Source organism: Leucopleurus acutus, assembly GCF_964270905.1.
Source record: "Leucopleurus acutus genome assembly, chromosome: 11".
NCBI lineage: Eukaryota > Metazoa > Chordata > Mammalia > Artiodactyla > Delphinidae > Leucopleurus > Leucopleurus acutus.
This window is the reverse complement of record NC_139152.1, coordinates 89,824,048-89,840,358: the sequence shown is the minus strand read 5'-3', so window position 1 is coordinate 89,840,358 and position 16,311 is coordinate 89,824,048. Positions and strand designations below refer to the sequence as shown.

The following is a 16,311-nucleotide window of genomic DNA, read 5'->3' as shown; positions in this document are numbered from 1 at the left end:
TGCTCCAAGAGATTTCATGCCAGGCAGAGGGCACAAAATACTCTGATAATTATCAAACTGTGTGGTTGACAGGGTCTTCATGCTCCAGCTGGGCGTTAGGCCTGTGCCTCTGAAGTGGGAGAGCCAAGTTCAGGACATTGGTCCACCAGAGACCTCTTGGCTCCAGGTAATATCAAATGGTGAAAGCTCTCCCAGAGATCTCCGTCTCAACGCTAAGACCCAGCTCCACTCAACGACCAGCAAGCTACAGTCCTGGACACCCTACGCCAAACAACTAGCAAGACAGGAACACAACTCCACCCATTAGCAGAGAGGCTGCCTAAAATCATACTAAGTTCACAGACACCCCAAAACACACCACCGGACGCGGCCCTGCCCACCAGAAAGACAATATCCAGCCTCATCCACTAGAACATAGGTACCAGTCCCCTCCACCAGGAAGCCTACACAACCCACTGAACCAACCTTATCCACTGGGGAGAGACACCAAAAACAACAGGAACTACGAACCTGCAGCCTGAGAAAAGGAGACCCCAAACACAGTAAGTTAAGCAAAATGAGAAGACAGAGAAATACACAGCAGATGAAGGAGCAAGGTAAAAACCCACCAGACAAAACAAATGAAGAGGAAATAGGCAGTCTACCTGAAAAAGAATTCAGAGTAATGATAGTAAAGATGATCCAAAATCTTGGAAATAGAAGGGAGAAAATATAGAAAACATTTAACAAGGATCTAGAACTAAAGAGCAAACAAACAATGATGAACAACACAATAAATGAAATTAAAAATTCTCTAGAAGGAATCAAAAGCTGAGTAACTGAGGCAGAAGAACAGATAAGTGACCTGGAAGATAAAAGAGTGGAAATAACTACCGCAGAGCAGAATAAAGAAAAAAGAATGAAAAGAACTGAGGACAGTCTCAGAGACCTCTGGGACAACATTAAACACATCAACATTCAAATTATAAGGGTCCCAGAAGAAGAGAAAAAGAAAGGGACTGACAAAATATTTGAAGGGATTATAGTTGAAAACTTCCCTAAAATGGAAAAGGAAATAGTCAATCAAGTCCAGGAAGCGCAGACAGTCCCATACAGGATGAATACAAGGAGAAACATGTCAAGACACATATTAATCAAACTATCCTAAATTAAATACAAAGAAAAATATTAAAAGCATCAAGGGAAAAACAACAAATAACATACAGGGGAATCCCCATAAGGTTAACAGCTGATCTTTCAGCAGAAACTCTGCAAGCCAGAAGGGACTGGCAGGACATATTTAAAGTGATGAAAGGGAAAAACCTAAAACCAAGATTACTCTACCCAGCAAGGATCTCATTCAGATTTGATGGAGAAATTAAAACCTTTACAGACAAGCAAAAGCTAAGAGAATTCAGCACCACCAAACCAGCTTTGCCACAAATGCTAAAGGAACTTCTCTCTTTTTTTTTTTTTTTTGGTGGTACACAGGCCTCTCACTGTTGTGGCCTCTCCCGTTGCGGAGCACAGGCTCTGGACGCACAAGCTCACGGGCCAGGTTGCTCTGCAGCATGTGGGATCCTCCCGGACCGGGGCACGAACCCACATCCCCTGCATCGGCAGGTGGACTCTCAACCACTGCACCACCAGGGAAGCCCAAAGGAACTTCTCTAGGCAGGAAACACAAGAGAAGGAAAAGACCTACAATAACAAACCCAAAACAATTAAGAAAATGGTAATAGGAAAACACATATCGATAACTACCTTAAATGTAAATGGATTAAATGCTCCAACCAAAAGACATAGACTGGCTGAATGGATATAAAAACAAGACCTGTATATATGCTGTCTACAAGAGACCCACTTCAGACCTAGGGACACATACAGACTGAAAGTGAGGGGATGGAAAAAGATATTCCATGCAAATGGAAATCAAAAGAAAGCTGGAGTAGCAATTCTCATATCGGACAAAATAGACTTTAAAATAAAGACTATCACAAGAGACATAGAAGGACACTACATAATGATCAAGGGATCAATCCAAGAAGAAGACATAACAATTGTAAATATTTATGCACCAAACATAGGAGCACCTCACGCATAAGGCTAATGCTAACAGCCATAAAAGGGGCAATCAACAGTAACACAATCATAGGAGGGGACTTTAACACCCCACTTTCACTAATGGACAGATCATCCAAAATGAAAATAAATACAGAATCACAAGCTTTAAATGACACATTAAACAAGATGGACCTAACTGATATTTATAGGACATTCCATCCAAAAACAACAGAATACACTTTCTTCTCAAGTCCTCATGGAACATTCTCCAGGATAGATCATATCTCCCGTCACAAAGCAAGCCTTGGTAAATTTAAGAAAATGGAAATCATATCAAGTATCTTTTCCAACCACAACTCTATGAGACTAGATATCAATTACAGGAAAAAAAAATCTGGAAAAAATACAAACTCATGGAGGCTAAACAATACACTATTAAATAGCCAAGAGATCACTGAAGAAATCAAAGAGGAAATCAAAAAATACCTAGAAACAAATGACAATGAAAACATGATGACCCAAAACCTATGGGATGCAGCAAAAGCAGTTCTAAGAGGGAAGTTTATAGTAATACAATCCTACCTCAAGAAACAAGAAACAGCTCAAATAAACAATCTAACCTTATACCTAAAGCAATGAGAGAAAGAACAAAAAACCCCCAAAGTTAGCAGGAGGAAAGAAGTCATAAAGATCAGATCAGAAATAAAAGAAAAAGAAATGAAGGAAACAGTAGCAAAGATCAATAAAACTAAAAGCTGGTTCTTGGAATAAATAAACAAAATTGATAAACCATTAGCCAGACTCATCAAGAAAAAAAGGGAGAAGACTCAAATCAATAGAATTAGAAATGAGAAAGGAGAAGTAACAACTGACACTGCAGAAATACAAAGGATCATGAGAGATTACTACAAGCAACTATATGTGAAGAAAATGGACAACTTGAAAGAAATGCACAAATTCTTAGAAAAGCACAATCTTCCGAGACTGAACCAGGAAGAAATAGAAAACATGAACAGACCAATCACAAGCACTGAAATTGAGACTGTGATTAAAAATCTTCCAACTAACAAAAGTTCAGGACCAGATGGCTTCACAGGCGGATTCTATCAAACATTTAAAAAGCTAACACCTATCTTTCTCAAACTCTTCCAAAATCTAGCAGAGGGAAGAACACTCCCAAACTCATTTTATGAGGCCACCATCACCCTGATACCAAAACCAGACAAAGATGTCACAAAGAAAGAAAACTATAGGCCAATATCACTGATGAACACAGAAGCAAAAATCCTCAACAAAATACTAGCAAACAGAATCCAACAGCACATTAAAAGGATCGTACACCAAGATCAAGCAGGGTTTATCCCCGGAAATCAAGGATTCTTCAATATATGCCAATCCATCAATGTGATAAACCATATTAACAAATTGAAGGAGAAAAACCATATGATCATCTCAATAGATGAAGAAAAATCTTTTGACAAAATTCAACACCCCTTTATGAGAAAAATCCTCCAGAAAGTAGGTATAGAGGGAACTTACCTCAACATAATAAAGGCCATATATGACAAACCAACAGTCAACATCATTCTCAATGGTGAAAAACTGAAACCATTTCCTCTAAGATCAGAAATAAGACAAGGATGTGCACTCTCACCACTATTATTCAACCAAGTTTTGGAAGTTTTAGCCACAGCAGTCAGAGAAGAAATAGAAATAAAAGGAATCCAAATCAGAAAAGAAGAAGTAAAGCTGTCACTGTTTGCAGATGACATGATATTATACATAGAGAATCCTAAAGATGCTACCAGAAAACTACTAGAGCTAATCAATAAATTTGGTAGAGTTGCAGGATAAAAAATCAATGCACAGAAATCTCTGGCATTCCTATACACTAATGATGAAAAATCTGAAAGAGAAATTAAGGAAACACTCCCATTTACCATTGCAACAAAAAGAATAAAATACCTAGGAATAAACCTACCTAAGGAGACAAAAGACCTGTATGCAGAAAACTATAAGATACTGATGGAAGAAATTAAAGATGATACAAATAGATGGAGAGATATACCATGTTCTTGGATTGGAAGAATCAACATTATGAAAATAAGTGCACTACCCAGAGCAATCTACAGATTCAGTGCAATCCCTATCAAACTACCACTGGCATTTTTCACAGAAGTAGAACAAAAAATTTCACAATTTGTATGGAAACACAAAAGACTCCGAATAGCCAAAGCAATCTTGAGAAAGAAAAACAGAGCTGGAGGAATCAGGCTCCCTGACTTCAGACTATACTACAAAGCTACAGTAATCAAGATAGTATGGTACTGGCACAAAAACAGAAAGATAGATCAATGGAACAGGACAGAAAGCCCAGAGATAAATCCACGCACATATGGTCACCTTATTTTTGATAAAGGAGGCAAGACTCTACAATGGAGAAAAGACAGCCTCTTCAATAAGTGGTGCTGGGAAAACTGAACAGCTACATGTAAAAGAATGAAATTAGAACACTCCCTAACACCATACACAAAAATAAACTCAAAACGGATTAAAGACCTAAATGTAAGCCCAGACGCTGTCAAACTCTTAGAGAAAAACATAGGCAGAACACTCTATGACATAAATCACAGCAAGATCCTTTTTGACCCATCTACTAGAGAAATGGAAGTAAAAACAAAAATAAACAAATGGGACCTAAGGAAACGTAAAAGCTTTTGCACAGGAAAGGAAAACATAAACAAGATGAAAAGACAACCCTCAGAATGGTAGAAAATACTTGCAAATGAAGGAACTGACAAAGGATTAATCTCCAAAATTTACAAGCAGCTCTTGCAGCTCAATAACAAAAAAACAAACAACCCAATCCAAAAATGGGCAGAAGACCTAAATAGCCATTTCTCCAAAGAAGACATACAGATTGCCAACAAACACATGAAAGGATGCTCAACATCACTAATCATTAGAGAAATGCAAATCAAAACTACAATGAGGTATCACCTCACACCAGTCAGAACGGCCGTCATCAAAAAATCTACAAACAAATGCTGGAGAGCGTGTGCAGAAAAGGGAATCCTCATGTACTGTTGGTGGGAATGTAAATTGATACAGCCACTATGGAGAACAGTATGGAGGTTCCTAAAAAAACTAAAAAGAGAACTACCATATGACCCAGCAATCTCACTACCGGGCATATACCCTGAGAAAACCATAATTCAAAAAGAGTCATGTACCACAGTGTTCATTGCAACTCCATTTACAATAGCCAGGACATGGAAGCAATCTAAGTGTCCACTGACAGATGAATGGATAAAGAAGATGTGGCACATATATACAATGGAATATTACTCAGCCATAAAAAGAAACAAAATTGAGTTATTTGTAGTGAGGTGGATGGACCTAGAGTCAGTCATACAGAGTGAAGTAATTCAGAAAGAGAAAAACAAATACCGTATGCTAACACATATATATGGAATGTTAAAAAAAATTAAAAATGGTTCTGAAGAACATAGGGGCAGGACAGGAATAAAAACGCAGACATAGATAATGGACTTGAGGACCCGGGGATGGGGAAGGGTAAGCTGCGATGAAGTGAGAGAGTGGCATAGACATATATCCACTACCAAATGTAAAATAGATAGCTAGTGGGAAGCAGCTGCATAGCACAGGGAGATCAGCTTGGTGCTTTGTAGACCACCTAGAGGGGTGGGATAGGGAGGATGGGAGGGAGATGCAAGAGGGAGGAGATATGGGGATGTATATCTGATATATTATGTATGGCTGATTCACTTTGTTATACAGCAGAAACTAACACACCACTGTAAAGGAATTATACTCCAATAAAGATGTTAAAAAAAAAAACCCTTTCACTACCACTGCCCTGTGGAGCTGGATTTCTTAATGAGTGGTAGGAGAATGTTTACCTGTCACCGTGTGTGCATCCACACCTATGCACATTACTGGGCTGAACTGTTCCCCTTGGGGAAAGTGTCCTGTGATGCAATACGTTTCTCTCCTTCCTGGATCCATCAGGAGTCTTGGTTAAAAGCAAGATAAACAATTTGAACTGCTAACACAAGTAGGAAATTTAGCAGAGATGGGAGATTGACAAACTAAATTTGGATGGGTGACAGGAATGGCATGAAGGCACAGGCATGAAAAACTGGCAGAAACCAGGGGAATTCTGGAGGTTGGCCAACAAGATTCATGACTGAGTAGCAACCACTGGTCCAGCCTCTTCACGATGCTGCTGCTGCCGCCACCGTCACTCTGATCAATCTCATGGCCAATCTCTTTCTCTCCATCCTTGCTACTTTCTGGAGAGACAAAGCCCCAGAAATGAGCATATAATTGGCCCAACTTAGACGACATCTCTTCCTGAAGAATTCTGGGGGATTGAGAGGCGGAGAATTGTGGAAGGATCTGGCCCTGGGAATTACCAGGTCCTCACAGAACGAAAAATTCCCTCCAAAGAAATGTGGAGGTATGAATACAAATATCTTCTAGGACAGCCACCTTTGTCCAGTAGTCATTTTACTGATGGAGAAGGTTCAGAGAGGTTATTCAATGACTGTGTGTCAGGTCTCCTGGCTCTCAACCCCATGTTCACTCTGCTACACAAAACCCAGTGGTTTATAAAATCATAAGCTGTTTCTGCAGCTTTAAACCGTGTCTCAGGTGGGGACAGAAGGGACTGATGCTACGGAGAGCAATTATCTGTCTTCAGGCTCTTTTCATTATATAAGCTCAGCACATAAGAATAAATAATGCTAGAGTGTAGCTGACCTTCAATACATGACAGGAGAATCTCATTACTGCAAAACCCTTGGTGATATATAGAGAGGACTGGCTACAATACATTGAGTTTTCAATAATGGTTATTAAGCATTCCTGTATCTAATTGCTTTTTTTTCTTATAGCACAATAAAAAAATAATTTTCTTTGCCAAAATTTGCCTGGTTTCTCAACTAAACCTCTATCTCACTCCCTGTTTCCTCTTTTCTTCTTTGTTTAAAACTGACACTAGTGAGGTCTTTTGAATTTATAGACCCAGACAAGAACACCCTTTCCATTTTTCCCCAAGTAAGTTTCCTGTGCCTATTTGAAAACCAATATTTAAAAAAACTATTGTTATGATATAACTCCAAATGTTAGAGTTGGGAGGAGTCTTGGAGGAGCACTACTCTGAGCTCCTCATTTTACAAGGGGGGAAACTGAGGCTTAGAAAATGATATGCCAGGTGGGTCAAGGCAGAGACTGGCCAAATGCCATCAAAGACTATGCTATGCTCCCTGAGTTGAGATTTCCTTGGTCCTCTTATGTCCAACTATTGTCACCAACTGTGTCTGGACAGAAACCATTCAGGAAGTTTCTTGAAGGACCTGAGATATTATCTAATCCAGAAGTGATAAGTAGTGGCGAAAGGAGCAAATCCTACCCCATACATAGGTTTGATTTTGCCCAACAGTCCTGGCCAAATTAGAATTAAATTAATTGCCAAATTAAAAAATCTGGAGATTCAACATAATCTGAATTTCTGGCTCCTTAATAAAAATCAGATCATCTGGCAACTCAGGGTCCATGTTCCCCCATGGCAAAACCCAGCTCTTGCAAAGTAATGACTGCTCCTTAGACAGGTGGGCACACCTCAGTGTGCCACAGCCCCCATCCCTCCCTGTTCTATCACACCCTGCCAACTTCGCTTGCTACATTACTGCCTGTCCCCATTGGTATTAGAGTGTGCGATCCCTGAGCTAGTCTTATTCGGTCTTAGTTACTAAAGTTGCGTCACTCCTTCTTATGGACTGAGGTCGCTGAGTAAAGGTGACCGTGCAATAAGTGGAAGACATTGGAAGAGAACCTTGCAAAGGCTCAGCCCTTGTTTCTCCTCTCTTCTCACACTGCATGCTCTCTCTAGGTGATTCCACACAGCCCAGGTCAGGGCACCCCAATGCACATCTCCAGCCACAGACACTTGCCTGTGCTCTGGACTTGTATATCCAGCCACCCACCTTGGGCAAGTCGCTTAACCTTTCAGTGCCTTCATTTTCTGATCTGTCATATGGGGACAGTGAGAGTACTTTTCCGCCATATCGTTATTATGAGAATTATACAGACAATTGTTAATATATGTGAAAACATTTGAAGAGAGCCTGGCATTGTTGTTATAGGATGTCTAACAGGTCGCTCGAATGTCAACAAGAGAGCCTTCATTTCCCTCTGCCTCCAGCCTGTTCCTCTGTAGTCTTCCCCATGTTGGCAATAGCACCATTATCCCATGGGTAGCTCAAGGTAAACACCTAGGAGTCATTCTTCATTCATCCATTTCCTCATCCCCTAAATCCAATCAATCATCAAACCTTTTCATGATACTCTCAAAATGTATTTCAATCAGGCCACTCTCCCCATCTCTGCTGTCACCGCCTTGGTCTAAGCCCCCATCATCGCTTGCTTGGACTTCTGTAATAGCCTCTTTGCTATGCACTGAATTATGTACCAGCCCCCGGCCCCCCATTCATACCGAACCCATAGTGTGATGATATTTGGAGATGGGGCCTTTGGTAGGTAATCAGGTTTAGATGAGATGATGGGGATGGGGACCTCACAATAGGATTAGTGTCCTTAGAAGGAGAGATACCAGAGAGCTTGCTCTGTCTCTACCCACCATGTGAGGACATAGGGAGAAGGCAACAGTCTACAAGGCAGCATGAGAGCTCTCACCAGAAACTGACCCTGCTGGTGCCTTGATCTTGGACCTCTAGCTTCCAAAACTGCGAGAAAATATATTTCTTTGTTTAAGCCACACAGTCTATAGTATTCTGTTATGGCAGCACAAGCAGAATAAGACTAAGACACCTCCTAACTGGTCGCCTTGCTTCCATTCTTTCTCTTCTAAAATCCATTCTCCACACAAAAAGCCAGAGTGGTCTTTTAAAACTGTCACAGTCCCGCTCAAAACCCTTCACTGGCTTATTTTTGTCCTTACCACGAAACTGGAGCTCCTCACTCTGGCGCACACGGCTCTGGGTTACTTAGCTTCCGTCCACCTCTCTGGCCATGGCCCACTCTCCGCCTGCTCAGTGCACTGGGCCATCCTAGAATACAGTTCCAGCCTCAGAACCACGGAGCATTTGCTGCCCCCTGTCCTCAATGCTCTTCCTCCAGCCCTGGAATCGCTTTTATTCTCCATCTCCTGGTTCAAAGTGGCCTCCGGGACCATCCCATTTATAGCATCCCCGGCTCCCTTTCTTAATCACCCCCACCCATAATGCTCACAACAATCTGACATTATCTTTTTATGTGTTTATTTGCATATAGCCTCCCCAACCCCTACCTCACGCAAAGTCCATGTGGGCGAGAGACTTTGTCTAGTTTCCCCATGCACCCCTGGCGTTAAGTGCCTAGCACACTGCCTGAGACATTTGCGGTGGGATTTCTGAAGGAGCCTCTTGAGGGCCAGGGAGGTCAAGTGACTTTCTCAAAGCTGGCTTCCAGGGATTCTGCACTCTTCACACTCCCCGAGGGGCGTCTAGACGTTCTTGGGATGGAGAATTATTACCTTTCTCGGCTGCCTGAGCCGTGTGAGAGCTGAGTCTAGAAGTACTTTTCCGGCTTGAAGAGACGAGGAGCTGGGTGGGTGAAGGCAGAAGGGGCGGCAGGGCTGGAGCCTCCTGTGGGCGGGGCCTGGCTGCCCGAGCCAATGGGGCGCTGCGGCGCGGGGAGGCCGGGCGGCCGAGAGGAGACGCTAGCGCGCGGTGGCGGGCGGAGGTTGAGTTCCCGGACCCGAGCGGATCAGCAGGCGGGCGCCGCGGCATAGGCACCCACCCAGCTCTTGATTCCTGGTGGCTCGCACGGTAAGCAGAGCCCGCAGCGAAGTAGACTTTGTGGGTTTTCTGGCAGCAGGGAGTCCCCGCCACTTCCCGCCGGGGCTGTTGGTGGCGTCCTGGCGCCAGGCTGAGTCCCCGGGCGCTCCGGCTGTGTGCCGCGGGATGCCGGCGCGCGGAGGGGCCCGGCAGGGAGGCGAGGAGCCGCCGCGCCACGCTGCCTCCCCGGGCTGCTGCTGCCTGGTCCCGGGGCCGACCCTGGGATAGACAGGTCCTCGTGCGGGGATGCCTGAGGGGCCCGGGAGCCAGAGGGTCTCAGGACAGTGGCTTCCAAGAGAATCTCCACCCAGCGCCGGGGCCCAGGGAAGAGCTTGCGGGTAGCTGGCGACCGCAGGGGCCGGACTTTGCTCTGCCTAGGTCTTCAGACGCCTCCTGACCTGTTGCCCCGGGGCTAGGAGTCAGATTTGTCAAGCCATTTCCTATTTCCAGGTCTCCTGGAACTCAGGAGAAATCTCAGAGCGGTTTTCTGGCCAAGCTAAGAGCAGAGAGACTAGCACTTTATGCAGCGCCCCGTGTATTTATTCAGCATTTATTGGGGTCCTATTGCGTGACAGACACTGTGCTAAGCCCTAGCGTCAGGAAGAAGTGCCTTGGAGGAGCTCCTGGGGCTAAGAAGGACAATACGAGGAACAATTACAGTGCGCTGTAGTACAGGGGATGTTACGGGAGGGGAGGGGAGGGGAGGGGAGGGGAGGGGAGGACCATGAGCAAGCCAGGAAGGTGTCTGAGAGGAGGTGACTATTGAGTGGGGACTGGAGGAGTAGGAGGGTTTGCCAGGCTGAAAGCTGTGTGGACTGGTGTGTGTGTGTGTGTGTGTGTGTGTGTGTGTGTGTGTGTGTGTGATGGGATAGCAGGAATTCCAGATAGATTTTCCTGTGCAAAGGTAAAGAAACTGAAAAAGGCCAGTATCCTGACTTAGAACATCAGATAATCCTGTATCAGCTAATCAAATAGGACCACAAAAGGTGGGTAGGAAACGAGCTGTTAACATGGCAGGAGCTAAAACATGCACAGAACTTAAAATGCAGCCTTAGACTATATAGAATATTGTCCTGGGGTCAAGAAGGGCAGTGGAAGAATTCTGGCGGCTCTGTGGAAAGTGGACGGAGACTGGAGCAGTAGAAAGCTGGTAAGTTGTAGTTCATATTTTGGATGAGGCTGCAAATACTCCGATCCTAAAGGCAGCCCCATCTGCCCAGGAGCCCTGCTCCCTGGCTTCCAGGCATGGATCATTCAGGCAGGGAGATGTTGCCCATGTGATTGCTTGCCTCTGCAACCTGCAGATCATTTTTATATTGTTTCTGGAGGCTTTGACCTGGACCTTGTCATCAGGGATGCCCCCTGGAGGACTGTGAAGGGTACCTCTGCCTGCCCTTTCTGATGTGGTTTCCCCTCTCCCTGGGCTCCTCCTTCTGCTTCACAGAGACACAGCCTCAGCTGTTAGAGGCTGTCGTGAAGAGCAAGGTCTTGCCGGGGAGTCAAACCCGAAAGTCACTTTAACCATGTGTCTTGGGGACATTATCAACCTTTCTGAACCTCAGTTTTCTGACTTAAAAGGAAGTCATCATCCCCACCTGTCATCGGTTGGGTTCCCTGGAAAAAGACTTGGAGGCTCTGAGAGTTGTGTGTAGGAGGATTCTTGGGGAATGGTCTCCGTCTCCAAGGGAGGGGGTGGTGAGGGAAGCAGGATGGGGCAGAGGGAGAAGTTGGTCTGTGATGCAGAGCAAGAGAGGCCTCAGTGGATCTTCTGAGGCATGGGGCCAGGCCTTTGAAACCCCATGTTGACCAGCCAGTGGGGGCAGGCTGCCCCCAGGGCAGGGGGCACAACTTTGGCTGTCCTTCAGCAGGACAGTTCCTGAAGCAGAACTCAGCTGGGAGCCATGCATAGCCAACACTCCCAGCAGCCGGCACAAGGGAGTAAGTGGTGCCTCGGTCTTGGGGGGACCGAGAACTGTAGCACGGCAGCCACCTTACAGCATGGGCTTGGGAAGTGGCTGAGATGACTGACAGAAGGTGCGCAGTGCAGAACAGGCATTTAAGAAGTGTTCCTTTTCTCATCTTTAAACTTCTTGCCTGTGCCTGAAAATGGATTTTGGAGTTTGAATTGAGTAGATCAGCTTCTGTGAGGAAAGAACCTTTCATGATAATGGCCACAATGACTACTATTGAGTGTCTGTTTTGCATATGCATTCTCTCCTAGCTACCCAGTAATACTCCAACTTAGGTACTTTTATTCTTATTTTACAGTTACATGTACAGTTAGTGTTTTCTAAAACCCAACAGAGTAGGTGTCCTTTTGCCACAAAATAATAACAATAACGACAACAGCAAAAATGATAATGACTTGTTACAGTCTATGCAGTGATTTCATAGGTGGATTGATTAAGTAATTAATAATTAAGTCATCAATGCACATTGAGTGTCTCCTAAATGGTCGGCACTGTCCTAGGCGCTGGGAATACAGTTCTGTCTGTTAGGGTAGACAGAGACTGACATTAAATGCTTTGATTCCTCCAAAGCAAACATTGAAGGATGGACCGTTGCATAGCCAGGGTGTGATGGAGAGTAACAGGCTGTCTTCCCAATTGACTCTTTCTCACCCTTCGGTTTCAATATAACCACCTCAAAAAGGCCTTTTGGACCATCCTGTGAAAAGCAGTTCCCCTCTCTTTTACTCCCCCTTCATCACACTTGCTTATACATTTTATTTACTTCCCTGTCATTGGTCGTCCCCACTAGACTGAAGGCTCCAGGAGATCATACATCACTTTATCCTAGCACAGTGTTTAGCATGTATTTATTGAATGAGTGAAGTGAATGAAGGGTAGATCTGCTTAGAAGAGTGGTATCACCAGTAAGAGATATTTACACTGAGATCTAAGGGATGAGGAAGATCCAGCAATGCCAAGGTCAAGAGGCAGAGAGAACAGCTTGTTCAAGGACCACGAGGTGGAGGAATGGAGCATGGCATGATTGGGGAGCAACCTGAGATGAATTTGGAGAAATAGATGGTGCCTTGGAAGGCCATGCTGAGCTTGGATTTTACTGAAAGTGCAATGAAAAGTCAGTGAGGGATTTTAAGCCTAGTAATGACCTGGCGTTATAAATACAGTATATAATTGTTTGTTGTCTGTCATGCCTCTGGCAGGCAAGCTCTGTGAAGAAAAGTGCTCAGTAAATATTGCTGAAGTGAATGGGTGATGGTGTTTATGCAGCTACCAGGTGAAAAACAGAGTAGGGAGAAGAATGGGACCTTGTCACAAATGGGGAGTTTGGTGAGAGAGGTGTTGGTATCCTGGCTGCAGGCTAGCAATAGTGTTGGAAAAGTAGAAGAATTGGAGCTGTATTTGGGGTGTTAAATGGACAGGACTTGCTGATACATTACGTGTCAGGAATATGGGAAAGGGAAGGGTCAAGGATGACCCCCCAGGTTTATGGTTCAAGATTGGGTGGATGTCAGATGTCCATCAACAGGGTAATGGATAAACAAAATGTGGTAAATACTTACAATGGAATATTACTCAGCCATAAAAAGGAATGATGTACTGATACATGCTACCATGTGAATGACCCTTGAAAACATGCTAAGTGAAAAAAGCCAGACACAAAAGGTCACATATTACATGATTCTATTTATATGAAGTATTCAGAATAGGCAAACCCACAGAGACAGAAATCAGGTTGGTGTTGGCCAGGGGCTTGTGCAGAGAGGGAAGAAGGCTAAGTGGGGCATGACTGTGTAAAGGGTAAGTGGTTTCCTTTTAGGGTGATGAAAATGTTTTGGTACTAGGTAGAGGTGGTGGTTGCAGAATATTGTGAATGTATTAAATGCTACTGAGTCGTATACTTTCAAAAGGTTAATTTTACTTTATACGAATTTCACCCCAATTACCAAAAAAAAAAAAAAAAAAAAAAAAAAAAAGATTGGTGGATGGGAGCACCAGAGAGTGGAGATGCGGAACAGGCTGTGGTCAGGGGAGAAAATCCACATGCTCTCTTGGAGATGGCCTGGAAGACATCCACACAGAGCCTAGGGGGGACATCTGGACTGGAGAAATAAATAAGGGAGTTGTCAGCACTTAGATGTCAGCCAGTAAAATAGGTGGAATCTAGGGAGAGAGAGAGTGTAGAGGAGCACATCCGAGCCTGGATCATTCTTTAATTTGATCCTCATAACTGCCTATGAGGAAGGTGCTCCTGTTCTCATTTTCAGGTGAGGAAACCAAGGCCCCCTAAGAATGAACTTGCCCAAGGTCAGACAATTTGTTCCTGTCTTTCCCCTGGCTTCCAGTCCTTTGCCTTTCACACCTCAGCGTGATGCTATTTAGAACTTCAGCAAAGACCTTCCCTCCCTTCCTCCCTCCTGCCTCTCTCCTTCCATCCTCCCTCCTTCCCTCCTTTCTTTCTTTCTTTCTTTCCACAGTCATGATTGAGTACTCACATGTGGCAGGCACTGTGCTGGGCATATGTTGGTGAAGGTAGAAATGGCTCTAATCTTGTGGAATTTACCTAGTAAACAAGCAGCTGCAGTCCACTGATACAGGGGACCATAGGAGCCTGGAGCAGGGGCGTCTGTCCTAGATTTGGGGATGGGAGGAGGCTTCCTAGAGAAAGTGACAGCTAAGCAGAGATCTGTAGCAGAAGCAAAAGAACTGAGCCTGAGAAAGAGAATGATTCTCTGGAAGGTTCATGATCCCTGAACACCTGCTATGGGAATTCCCTATTCTTTTCACTCCCCAGTTCTTCACATGTTACTGGCATTTTCCAGCTCATCCAGAATGTCTGTCTTTTCTATAACCCTGGAGGCAATAAGTAGACAAATAGCTCGGTTTGATTTCAAGTGGAAGCTTCAAAGGAGTAGCAAGGTATGGTGCAAACAGCCTGGCTTTCAAAGCCGGGCTCCATCTCTGAGCAAATGACTTAGTCCCTGAACCTTACTTTCTACACCTGTGAAATTGAGCCAGTCACATCCACTGCTCAGTGCAGGAAGTAAATGAGATGATGTAGTAACGTATTGGGCACACAATAAATGCTCAGAAAAACGTCGTCTCATTTATCTTTTGGAGAGGAAGCTTTTCTGAATAGACCAGTGGTCTCCACACTCTGAACACTGTTTAAAATATAGAAATCCATGCATCCTCTGAAGAATCTAATTCAGATGGTTTGGGGTGGAACATAGCAATCTGTATGTTTAGAAAGCACCCCAGATGATCCTGATAAAAGCAAGATCCAGGAACCACTGGCTTAGACCAAATGCTTGAAGTCTTTCCTATGATGTACACAAAAGGGTTAAGCACCTAGAAGCAGATAATGCCTTCTAGGAATTATTAGCCAATGACGGTGCTGACCGATGATGTAATGCCTTTGGCTGGCACTCTATTGGTTAAGTGTATTGTTTCTCTTGCTTCAGCTGTGTAAGGAGTAGAGCTGGAGCCCAAGGGTTAATAATTCTGTGGCAGCACATAGAGCTATTTTTTCCCCATTTCTCTTCTGCTAGGTGTGAGTGTGTAGCGTGGCTCAGCTGGCTGCTGCCTTTCTTCCAGTAAATAGCTGCACCTTCCTCCTTACCTCTTCCTAAGCAGAGCACATGTCTCCATAGTACTCCGGAGGGGGGTGATCAGGATTGTTTAGGGAAGAGAGAGCCCTTTCAAAGTTCCACGCAGCAGTCTCTCCTTGCCACTGGGGATGGGCACAGCTCCAGCTGCTCTGACCCGAAGAGGTCCCACTGGATGAATTGCTAAACGGCCACCTGCTTCTGAGCATTGTTCAACCTTGTGGGATCCTCGCAACCGGGAGGTAAGCCCCGGGTTTTGGAAGGAAGAGTGGACCTGGAGGAGAGGAGCCTTGGGGCAGTGGGAGGAAACAGGCACAGGCTCCATGCAAAGCTGCCCGCACGTGAGGTGTGAGCTGGGCCAGGACGGTCTCCCTGTGTGTGTCTATTTACTCAAGAACACAACGTGGGGCTTAGATTAGGGAGACACTGGTGGGGAGTGTGTTGGCCAGGCACTATCCACAAGCGTGCTCTCGAAGTAGCTTTCTGCCAAATGCTTCTGGGAGAGGAATGCTTTTCTCTGGGGGTCTGGGGCAGGAGGCGGGGCATCAGGTTAGCACTGTCTCCCTGAGCCAGCTGTCACCCGGGCCCTTCTGTATCTTGCCTGGGCTTCCTCTTCAGTGTTCCCACTCAGCTGAGTGGCCCTTGGTGGACTCTGGTTTCTCCAGAAATACCTAAGGTTTCTCCTGAAACCTTAGGTATTTCTCCTGAAATACCTAAATGGTCTCAGGGATTTTTGATTGTGTTTTTTAGGGGGACCTTTGGATCCCTGACCCTTGAGTTATGGGTGTGCCTTCGTGAATTTGGGCATGTTCCTAATTGTCCCATGCTGGA

The 16,311-nt window shown here is 44.7% G+C and overlaps 1 protein-coding gene across 1 annotated transcript in view; it reads left to right on the top strand.

Annotated features, from left to right (window-relative positions):
* The first annotated feature begins 9,886 nt into the window (after positions 1-9,886).
* The window catches only part of SYN3 (synapsin III), a 460,653-nt gene continuing 454,228 nt past the window's right edge, over positions 9,887-16,311 (top strand). Inside the window, exon 1 of the mRNA XM_082850535.1 lies at positions 9,887-9,896. The gene's annotated coding sequence lies outside the window, so the exon portion shown is untranslated. The remainder of the gene's footprint in view (positions 9,897-16,311) is intronic.